Source organism: Talpa europaea (assembly GCF_964194135.1).
Source record: "Talpa europaea genome assembly, chromosome: 2".
Classification (NCBI taxonomy): Eukaryota; Metazoa; Chordata; class Mammalia; order Eulipotyphla; family Talpidae; genus Talpa; species Talpa europaea.
This window is the reverse complement of record NC_140068.1, coordinates 97,869,558-97,881,359: the sequence shown is the minus strand read 5'-3', so window position 1 is coordinate 97,881,359 and position 11,802 is coordinate 97,869,558.

Below are 11,802 nucleotides of genomic sequence, written 5' to 3'. Positions count from 1 at the left end.
GGCAGGGAACAACCCACATGGCGCAGCAGACCTCTCCAGACTTGCCCACTGCTCCCCTCAGCAGTATCCTTTAATCAGTCTCCATGTTCTGTTCCCCACTCTGTCTCTGGTGAATCCTCTCACCTGCCCCCCTCCCCACATCTCTGGTCTGTACCCAGCTCTTGTATGCATAAATAAATAAATCTTTAAAAAGAAAATAACAAAGAGTCATGGCCAGCGCCTCAGCACTCCTATCTAAGCAAAGTTGCATTTCAAAAGAGGCTGGTAGCCAGTCAAGCTGGTCTGTCTTTAAACCACATGAGTAATGAAGCGTCTCCTGACCTCCCCATTCCTGAAGCACCACTTGTTCTAACTCTGCCTGGGTAAAATGCCAGGATTTCTACAACACCTTCAGTGGAATGTGTTCCATTGCAGGTCTAATGAGTTTCAACAGGTTCAACTTGCAGCAGGACAATGAGATCCCAAGGAGGTCTAAGTAGGTCTCCAACATCAGGGATGTGAAGAAACTCACCCATCCCCACAGGAAGGCCATGACAAATTCCAGTGGAAAATTTCTTTCCCAGGCATGATGGAGCTTGGTGTTCTCATAAGCAGAGCACATTGACTCACAGTGAGAGTGAGGGCATTCCACTTTGTAATATTGGTGTCTCACTAAGGATTCCCATTCTAGCATAGGGGCCAACAGATCCTGCTTGTTGATCATTCAAATGTATTAAGGTCTAGGACAATACTTAACTCCACCCATCAAGATGTTACCCTGTTAGGAAGTATATCTTGCCTTAATAATCATTTCTTCCTTTCTTCAGTCCTCATGCTTGCAGGTTATAGTCACAATAAAACTTCTATTTATTATCATATTCTTTTGCCCGGTTTTGTATATCATAATCTTTGAAATGTGACACCCTCACACATCCCCATCACTATCTAGTTGACTAGGTAGATGTACGTTGTGATCAGTTTTTAAATACCCTAGTGGTGGCAGCCTGGTTTGCGTGGTGACAGGAGAAAACTCAGACAGTGCAGGTGAGTGTTCACACAAGTGATGCATATTTAGAATCCTTACTTGGAGGGAGGAGACCAACATAATCAAATTGCCAATTCCTGACTAGTTGGGAATTCTGGTGGATGGCCCCAGATCCCTTTGACAGTCACCTTGAGACATAGAACAAGCTCTTACTCTATTAACCAAGCCTCTGTATTTCAAGGGCAATCCTGTGTCTGTGACAATACACCACTCCACCTGGGTGCTACAGTGCCCGCTTCTACGCATTTAATCTGCTGTATGTCCTGAGGGGTCAGTTGTCAGGACTCAGGCATGAGCTAGTGCATCACCACCTAATTACCAGAGAGTGTCAGTGGCTTAAAGCCAAGCCTTGGAAGACAATGAGGATGGCCTCAGTTTCTTACAGGTGAACCCAGTTGTCATTTCACATGCCCTGACCGCACATGGGTTTCTACATAATCATTCACTCCTCAGTTTCCCACCATCTAAGCCATAGAGTTAATCCTTTCAGGATAGCACATTTGTTGGTGCAAGGCTTCATTAACAGTGAGGATTCATGAGTGATCACCAGGCAAACCATTCAGAGTTTAGCCACTGGCTGCTTCAATTTGTTCTTTGGTGAGAGGATCTACCTGAAGGAGCATTGTGAACACTGATAGGAGCTATTGCCCTAAGGATGTACAGTGGGTTTTCATCCCCTTCCAGAACTGGGACCAGAATCCGAGGTCACTTTCTCCTCCTATTGCCTCTGAACAGTGTCCAGTCCATAACTTCAAAACCACAGGTACATTTAACTCAAATTACAGCCCTGCTGGCAGATGCTCAGAGCTTTAAGTTGCTTCACTCATATTTTTGCTTCTCAAAGGCTGTTTGCTACTCTGATCCACAATTTCATAGGTCCTATTTCTTTACAAGACAGTATAAAATGTAAAGACATGGAGTGAAGTAGAGAATAAGTATTCAAAAACCTCCAAATCCTTTCAACGACGGACACTTCTTTCACATTCTTGTGATCCTGATAGGCTTACAGCTCATCAATTGCAGCTTTTGGAACAACACATCTTACCTGATCATGTGACACCCAAAAACTTAACATTGGGCCTCAGCCTGGAATTTTCAACAGGTTTACTTCCTATCCTGTCCCTTGCAAGTCTGCAGAGTGTCCTCTAGCAGAGGCAAATTTTCACATATTAACATTACATCATCACGTAATGGGCCCATTTCACTGATGTGGGAAGAACAGCAACAGACCACAGACTCCCATCCCATGGCTCATAGTGGGCTGTGCAGACAATTTTGGGGAAGAGCTTGAAAGGCCACTGTCCCTCCCACATGAAGGCAAACTGATCTCAGTTATCAGAAACTTGTCCTTGTCAGAGTCTTTCTTTAAATCTCTTTAAAGGTGAAGCACCTTTGCAGAAACACTTTTGCAAAATCATCCAGTAAAATAATAACTATAAATGACAAAAGAATTCAAAATGATCATGTTAGTTAAAGACCTGTTCACTATAATTCAATTGGCAAGAGAATTTGTTTTTTCTGTGACATTCTTCTGAAAATAACCATAATTATGACTAATACCATAATGCCAGGATATATCAGATTTTTAAGAATTTCATAGTTTCTTGAATACTTATGTGATCTCTAAGGCCGATGTTAAGGACCATATTACTTATGTTTACTTCTATGAGTTTTATAGCTTTAGGTCCTATATCCAAGTCTTTAATCCAGTTTTGAATTACTTTCTGTGTGTGGTGTTAGACGGCAGTATATCAACAGCTTCATTATTTTGCTTATGGCTGTCCAGGTTTCTGAACAATTACAGAATAGACTTTCCTGTCTCCATTGGATGTTCTTGGTTTGTCATTTTTGTGTGAATTTATTTCTGGGATCCTAATTCTGTTCCATTGTTATCTGCATTTATTTTTATTTCAATGCTAAGCTTTTTTTATTACTATCAATTGATACTATAGTTGGAAGTCAGGGACCATGATACCTCTATTTTTGTTCTTTTTTTTTTCTCAGGATTGTTTATGCTCTCCAGGGATTTTATAGCTCCAAAAAAAGTTTGTGATTTTTTATTTGTTTATTTTGCTTCTGTAAATAATGCTGTCAGGATTTTGATGAGGGTTGCATTGAATTTTTAGGTAATATAGCACTTTTAATGATGTTAACCCTTCTAATCCATCAGTATGGAATATCTTTCTATTTCTATGTGTCTTCACACAATATCTTAGAGTTTTCAGCATGTAGGTCTCTCACATCCTTTGTTAAATTTATCCCATGGTACTTAATACTTTTTGATGGGATTGCTATCCTGATTTCTCTTTAGGATAGTTCATTGCGAATAATTCTGCACATCTCTCTTCACCTACTGTCCATCACAGTGATGTGTAGATCTCCTCAGTGCCCCTCCTAATGTAGTATGTATTGGTCTAAGAGAAGCAAGAGGTGCTCAGTTTCCACACCATGCTGTGGAAACTTCTCAGTGTGCCCCACCCATTCCTGGATAATTCATAGTGGTTCCCCTTGTGAGTAAAGCCAAGTAGTTCTCTGTCACCATCTTGCTGACATTCCCTAATATTTTCCTTTTATAAGGAGAGAGAACACATTATTTGATGTGTTCCAGGGACCATCTGGAAAAACCCAAATTCAGTTCAAGGTCAGCAATATGTCACTTAGAACTTAATTTTTGGCAAGTATGTCAAAGATATCAAAAGTTTTAAAACATTAGATTAACTAGAATCATAGATCATGCAAAACAGTACTGATCCATTTATCCGGTCTCAATTGAAGATTTTAGTAAAGTACCCTTTAGGGCCTCCCTGGTGGCGCAGCAGTTGAGCACTGGGCAGGGAGGCTGCCCTTAGCCTCTGCAGCGCCAGTTTGATCCCCGGCCTCTAGTGAGGGTCCCACATGGCACACATACCTCTCTTGTTGCGCCCACTGCTTCCCTGAGTGGTGTGCTTCGTCAGCCTGTCTGCCTGTTCTGCTCCCTGCTCTGGCTCTGGTGCGTTCTCTCACCCTCCCGCACTTCTGACTATACCCAGTGCTTGTATAAATAAATAAATAAATCTTCAAAAAAAAACAATTAAAAAATAATAAAGTACCCTTTAAATACACAGTTAAAGACATTAAAAGCAAATGCAGAAGGGTACAGAGTTCAAAAAAAAATTTAGCTCTTTTAATAGAGAGGACTCAGTTTTCTTATCAAAGACTTTACAAGGCAAAATGAACTACAGAAATCAATAAAACAGAAACTTTGTTTTCTAGGCAGTTTACTGAGAGGTAGAGAAAAACATTTCATAATATCTGATCAGAGGCACACCAAATAGTCCAAGAGAACTTGTCCTTTTAACAAATGAAGTTTTTCATCTTACTTAATTACACTATTGATATTAAAGCTTATTTTTTAAAACTAACTCAATAGAGATCTTTTACAAATTGATTCGGCAAAAACATCTAGTGTTAGATTACCATTACATATAGATAAGCATATGCCTATAAACACACATAAGCACACACACATTCACAGAGACCTTGTAGCTTTCATTGCAAAGTGTTAGTCATGAACCAGGTACAAAAGTACAAAACTTGCAAGTAGACAAATAACAAGTGAATCCAAATTGTGTCTCTGGCAGATAGAACAAATCTAGGTTACCAACTCACATGATTAAGACTTTTACTAATATTTGTGAAGTAGACTTTTAAGAATTATGCTTGCCCTTAATGAATAATGTTATGGAAGCTGTGGACTAGATTTTGTGCAAGGGATTTATCCTATAGCCATCTGCCTTTTCTTATTCAACTCCTGGCAATTATGAGCAGTAATTTGTTATCAACTAAGGTGTTTACTTTTAAGAATGTGAGATTTTTTAAGGAATGTTGGGTTATATTTCTCTAAGGTTTGGGGTAATTGCTACTTAAACTTTTCCTTTCTAATAGAGGTGGGGTAACATGGGACATGTCATCCGTTGTGGATCACCACGATATCCTCCTGTTTACTCTTCTACCTTCCTGGGAATTCTGCCTGTTTACATCCTGGTCACGCTTTTTCACAAGTGCTCAAATCTTAATCTGTGACAACTTGAGCCTTCCCGGAGAATGAGTCCTTACTCACCTCAGAGGCTTCATTTCTACATTTTGTCTTGGATGTACCTGGGATTTCCCTCTCCAAGAACAAAAATGCTATTTCATAGAACTTGAACCCACAATGAATAAGTGCCTCTGAAAATAGGTGGATAGATCTTCCAGTCACCATTTATGAAGTTTCTTATATAAGAAACCCCAGAATAGAAGGAAGAATAGAGACGGCAGGCAGATTAAGGGATCAGGGCCTGGGGCCTGAATGGGTTGGGTGCAGGGTTTCCATTGGGGAGGTACCTCTTTTTTTTTTTTTTTTAATTTTTTTTTTTATTTAAGATGTGTATTTATTTTATTTTATTTTTTTTTATAAATTTTATTGTTATATTCCCCATACAATTGCAGCCCCCCATTCTGACCCCAATCCCTCCCCTCCCGCCCCCGCCCCCCTAAAAGTGTCTCTGGTTCATAGTTTTTTGTTGATTTTGATTTTCACTTTCTTATAGTTATTCATTTTCCTGGTCCCTTATTTAAGTTTTCTAGATTCCTGCTATGAGTGAGACCATCCGGTATTTTTCTTTTTCTTTTTGGCTTATTTCGCTGAGCATGATCCCTTCCAGCGCCATCCATGTTGCAGCAAATTGCATGTGTTTATCTTTTTTGAATGCTGAGTAATATTCCATGGTATATATGTACCACATCTTCTTGATCCAGTCATCTATTTTTGGGCATTTGGGTTGTTTCCAAAGCTTAGCTATTGTAAACAGTGCTGCTATAAACATAGGGGTGCAGGTGTTCTTTGGAATTGATGTTTCTGTGTCCTTTGGGTAAATACCTAGGAGTGGAATTTCTGGGTCATATGGAAGCTCTATGTTTAGTAGGTCCAGAAATCTCCACACAGCTTTCCACAGTGGTTGGACCAGTTTGCACTCCCACCAACAGTGCAGAAGAGTTCCTTTTTCTCCACACCCTCGCCAACATTTGTTGTTGCTAGTTTTTTTAATATGTGCCATTCTCACTGGTGTAAGATGGTATCTCATGGTAGTTTTGATTTGCATTTCCCTGATGACAAGTGATGTTGAACATTTTTTCATATGCCTGTTGGCCATTTGCATTTCCTCTTCAGAGAAGTTTCTTTTAAGCTCTTCTGCCCATTTTTTGACTGGATTATTTTCTTTGTTGTTGTTGAGACTCATCAGCTCTTTGCAGATTTTTGTGATCAGTCCTTTATCATTAGTGTTGGGTGCAAAAATGTTCTCCCAGTTGGTGGGGTTTCTCTTTGTTTTTGTTATTGTCTCTTTTGCTGTGCAAAAGCTCTTTAATTTGATATAGTCCCAGCTGTTTATCTTTGCCTTCACTATCACTGCTTTGGGTGATGTGTCTGTAAAGATGTCTTTGATGTGCAAATCACGTAGTGTTTCGCCTATATTTCCTTCTATATATTTTATGGTTTCAGGTCTTATGTCTAGTTCTTTAATCCATTTTGAGTTGATTTTTGTGTATGGTGTGAGGTGGTGGTCAAGCTTCATTCTTTTGCATGTAGCGACCCAGTTTTCCCAGCACCATTTATTGAACAAACTTTCTTTGCTCCAATGCATAGTCTTTGCTCCTTTGTCAAAGATTAGTTGACCATAAACCTGTGGGTTTATTTCTGGATTTTCTATTCGATTCCATTGGTCTGTATGTCTGTTCTTGTTCCAATACCATGCGGTTTTGATGATTATGGCTTTGTAGTATAGTTTGAAGTCTGGGAGTCTGATGCCTCCATTCCCTTCTTTTTTTTTCAGGAGAGCTTTGGCTATTTGGGGTTTTTTGTGATTCCATATGAATTTCATCAATAATTGTTCTATTTCTTTGAAGAATGACATTGAAATTTTGATTGGAATAGCATTGAATCTGTATATTGCTTTTGGAAGGATGGCCATTTTAATAATGTTTATTCTTCCAATCCATGAGCAGGGGATGTCTCTCCATTTCTTTGTGTCTTCTTCTATTTCTTTTAACAGTGTTTTATAGTTTTCTTTGTATAGGTCCTTTACCTCTTTTGTTAGATTTATTCCCAAATATTTGATTTTTTTTGAGGTACCTCTTATACAAGTTGATAGTAAAAAGGATGCACACACGGTGAAGGAAATAATGCGCAAGGAGTCTACAATTTAAATGAAGTCAACACAAACTTTATTAATATATACACACTGAAAGATGAAACCATAGAGTAAGTAAAATGAAAACTTGAGATAAATTAAGAACCTAAGAAAGAGAAGCAAAAGAAAAGGGCCAGGCATTTGTGGGTCAAGGCAAGGTGAAAGATATCCAAGGTTATGCGGCTGGGGTGCTGTGTGGACAGAGGCTTAAGGCCTGTGTTGAATGTTCAACTGTCCATGGAGGTTGACAAGCAGGATGCTGGGCAGGAGTGAGCACCCGCAAGTTGTGCTGCAGGAAAGCAGCAGGGCTGTCTGCCCCTGGAGGGTTGTTGTCAGCTTAGCACCCTCCTTTTTCCTGCAGGATGCTTGCCAGGGGTTGGATATTCCAGCAGGGATGGTTTTAGCTCAAGTCTCTAGATTATTATCTTGGCCAGAGCCTGGCTCCCTGAGTTGGGATGGTGTTAACTCAACACCGTCACCATAATACTGCAGCATCCTGATCTGTGACTGGCTCATCCTGCAGGGATTCTACCAGTTCAGAATGCTCAGGAAATATTATGGGGTCCTGGTCAAGTTTTGGCTCCCCCAGGAGAGGTGGAGTTTTTTTCTAAACCATCATGATGCCCTGTAGGAACCAGGTCTGGTTTGGATTTCCCAACAGGGGTGCTATTAACTCATAACACTGGGTGACTCCTGCAGTATCCTGGCTTAAGACTGTCTCCCCCAATGGGGCTGGTGTTAGCACAGCACATTCAGGATACCCAGCAGCATTCTGGCTATGGAGTGACTCCCTGCAGGTGTGCGGTTGGCTTAGCACCCTCAGGTTATCCTATAAGATCATGGCCAGGCCCTCTGTCCCCAAGCAGCAGCAGTGTGAACTAATCCTCCTCAGGTTCTGCTGCAGGTTCTAGACCAGGGCTTGGCTCCTCCAGTAGGGTTGCTATTCACTCATAACCTTGGAAATCCTGCAGCATCTTGATGAGTGTCTGGCTGCCCACACAAGGGAGGAGAGAGCTCAGAACCCCCATGGGCACCCACAGGACCCTGGGTATGATCTGGCTTCCCGAGCAGGGATTCTGGGGTCTTCTGTTCCTCTGGAACAGCTGATGCCAGAGATGGCTCTTCAATCCCTTCAGACCTGTGGTGTCTGTTTGCATTGAATCAGCAACTTCACCGGGCTCCTCACCTGTCAGATGCCCTACGTACTGAGGAGGAGCTGGCGATGCAAGATCAGACGCCATCATCCACAGGCCTGCCTTCCATGGTCTTTGCAAACATACCACAGTCCAGAGCCCTCAGGGAAGTCCATCCTGTAACTCCTCAGACATCTCCCCACTAAGTCCAGCAGGTGGGGGGGGTCTGAGGTTTCCTCCCTGTGGGACTCTGCACCTCCCCCTTCAAATAGCTGCTTACCCTCACGTTATTCCTTCACCAGCTCCAGGTTCTCCAGCCAGGACCTATGAACCTGAGCCTGAATCTCCAGGGAGCAGATGGATTTCAGCTAGATTTCAGGCCTGGGAGGGATCCTGCACCAGGGCCTGGGAGGTGAGTAGGTAAAATGCTCTCCCTGGCCATCTCCACCTCTCTGGACACAGGACATCTCCCGGGAGTAACGAGACACACCTGGAGGGTGGATACACCTCAGGCAGGAGGAGCTGCCCAGTCCTTGGGCTCCCACTTTCCGCCTAGTCCTGGGTGTAACCATGACCCACCCTCCTGGGAGGGCCAGATCCTCCCCACTTAAGCACACGCACATCTCGCTCACACAGGCATAAACACAGGGTTGCAGTGCTGGCCAGGGGGAGTGACACTGGTGGCTTTGCCTGACCAGTCCCAGGGCCACCCTGGGTATCTCTGAGGCACTGCTGGCTACTGGCCTTCCAAGTCTACACAGGTTATGATGTGTTTAAGGAAAGGCTGACACGGGTTTTGGTGGCCTTTGCTGGGCCACTGCCTGGGGACCTGAGCACACAACAAAACATGTTGACAGCTCCAGGGTCGCTAGGCCAGTGATCGAGGTCGGGTTTGTGTCCAGAATCTGGTTGCCTGGTTGCCAGGGTTCTGAGTTCTGTGGGTGACCATCCCAGAGAGGTGAGGCTCCTTACCTGGATTTTATCCTCAGACAAAACCTCCCACAAGGGTGCTTGGACTGCTTCCCCCCCCACACTTCATCCCAGGTGCAGTCCACATCAGTGACACCAGCACAGCCCCCCATCCCTGGGATGGCCAGTGCAGCAAGGCCCCCAGTTGGAGATACAGGGAGCTGGCTGCAGAGCTGGCCCCTCCTTCTTCCCATGGAGGAAACCCTGGAGCAGTTTGTGCCTCCAGACTCCTCTCTCCCATGGGCCCCATGGGGCTTTCTAGTGCCTCCCCTTAGGGAGGTCATTGGGGGTGTGCCCACTCCTCCCTGCTGTCCCTGGAGGGGAGGCCAGTGTGCTCGGGGGCCTCAGGTTCATACTGACTTGGAGGGCTCTGTACAGGGGAGGTCACCTGCACACACTTCACACAGGCCTGACTCCCCGCTGCAGTCAGTCTCCTTGTCTGTGTGTCTGTCCTCTGGGAGGGTGGGAACCAACTGATCTCAAGCCTGCTCCCTTCTGGCTGCAACCTGGAGGGTCTGTCTAGGCCTGAATCATGTCTCGAGACCAATAATAGTGCATGTGTGATGGCCCAGTGAGGTCTCAGAGCTCCCACTTTGTTCACAGGACATAGTGACCCTCCCTGGAAGGGGCTGGACTTGGGACTGGGTTCTAAATGAGACAGTAACATGCTTTCCACCCCCTCTCACACAGAGGTCTATGGGCAACTCAGGATTTCCCACACACACATTTCTCTACCTAATCTTCTGACTGCTCACCAATTTTTGGATCACAAACGAGCTTCTGTACACAGAAGGCAAGGAAAAATTTGAAAACAATCTGACAACAGCTCAATAAGCGGCAGTTTTAATAAACAAGAGGACCTACAACAATTGTCTAGAATAACCACAGGAAAGTAGAGCTCTGTGTCTAGCAGTCAGAATCTTACATTTATTTAAATGCCTCCATCAGGTTCAGTTACATGTGCAGTCCAGATGGTCTCGACAGCACACTATTATCTCAAGACAGTGTCATTTTGGCAGTTTCTAGTGCAGACAAGGCAAGTGAATTGTACATTTTAAGGAAATTTTATATTTTGGAAAATCCTACACCTCCATCCTTCACCCATTCAAAGCGGAATCCCAGGCCTGTTCACACTCTCTGCCTGGGACGTCACTGTGGTCCAGGTGTACCTTGTATGGTCCCAGTCTGGTAATAAAGCTCTGCTTTTTCAAAATTTCTCAGTGCCTATTGGTGAAGGGCATTTTGCATTCTTAACAAGGACCAGCCAGCTGCAGTATCAGCCATCAACTGGCTGAGACTGACACAAAACACATAGTTTAACTATTTCTCTCTTGAAGAGAATTTTGGTTGTTCCTAGTTTTGGATTATTACAAATAAATTTGCAATGAAGCATAAATGCTCAGAAATATGATTATTGGGTCATGTGGCAAGTATGTGTTCATTTTTTTTTTTCAAGAAAATGCTGAACTATTTTCCCGAGGGACTATACCTTCTTAGAGTCTATGAGATCAGTTTCTCTGCATTGTCACCAACATTTTGCATATCAGTATTTTATATTTTGATTGTCTTATATGTGCGTGCTAGTATTCGTAGGAATGTGATGTATCAGCATGTTTGTTTTGTTTTGGGTTTTTTTTTGCATAGAAAAGCTGGGGTGTAGGCCAGTGGTGCAGGTGAGAGGGTTCACTAGAGACAGAGTGGGGCGTGGATCAGGTGGATTTACTGAAATACACTGTTGAGGGGAACAGCAGGCAAGACAGAAGAGGTCTGCTGCGCCATATGTGGGTTAGCTCCCTGGCCAGGAATAGAACTCAGGCTGTAGCAGTGGTAGTGGTGATAGCGCTGAGACTTAACCTGTAGGCCACCAGGAAGACCTCTGTGGACTTCTAGTGAGTCCTGGACCTGGGACGCGTGGTGAAGGAAATCAGACATGGGGGACTTACATGTCCAGCATGCAGTGAATCTTTATTTTCTTAGTGCCCATTATATACTGTTTCAGAGTGAATTAAGCATAACGTCAAAGCATATCACACAATGACATCTTAAGTGATTAATTATTCTGCTTTGCTACTGATAACTGTTTACTCCCAGCTTCTGGACTTCAGGTGGTCAAGTTTTATACACAATCTTATTGCCCCCCCATCTAGAGCATGGGAATATCGCTCATTATTTCTTGTTATTCTAAGACTGTGGAGACTTAGAGGCCTGACTCCACGCAGGTCACATTCCGGGCACTCAACACCGGACCCGGTCACTCAAAGGTTTTCCTCCAAGACGCATGTGTTTTCACAGACCTTTGGGACTCAGGATAAGGCCCTTCGGCTCGCTGTACAGGGTCTCTCCCAACAGACCTTTATCAGCATGTTCCTAATTTGCATTTCCTTACTGGGTAGTGATGTTGAACATCATTCAGAATGCATATTGCCATCAGCATATGTTTTTCAGTAAAATGTCTCCAAGTCTTCTGCCT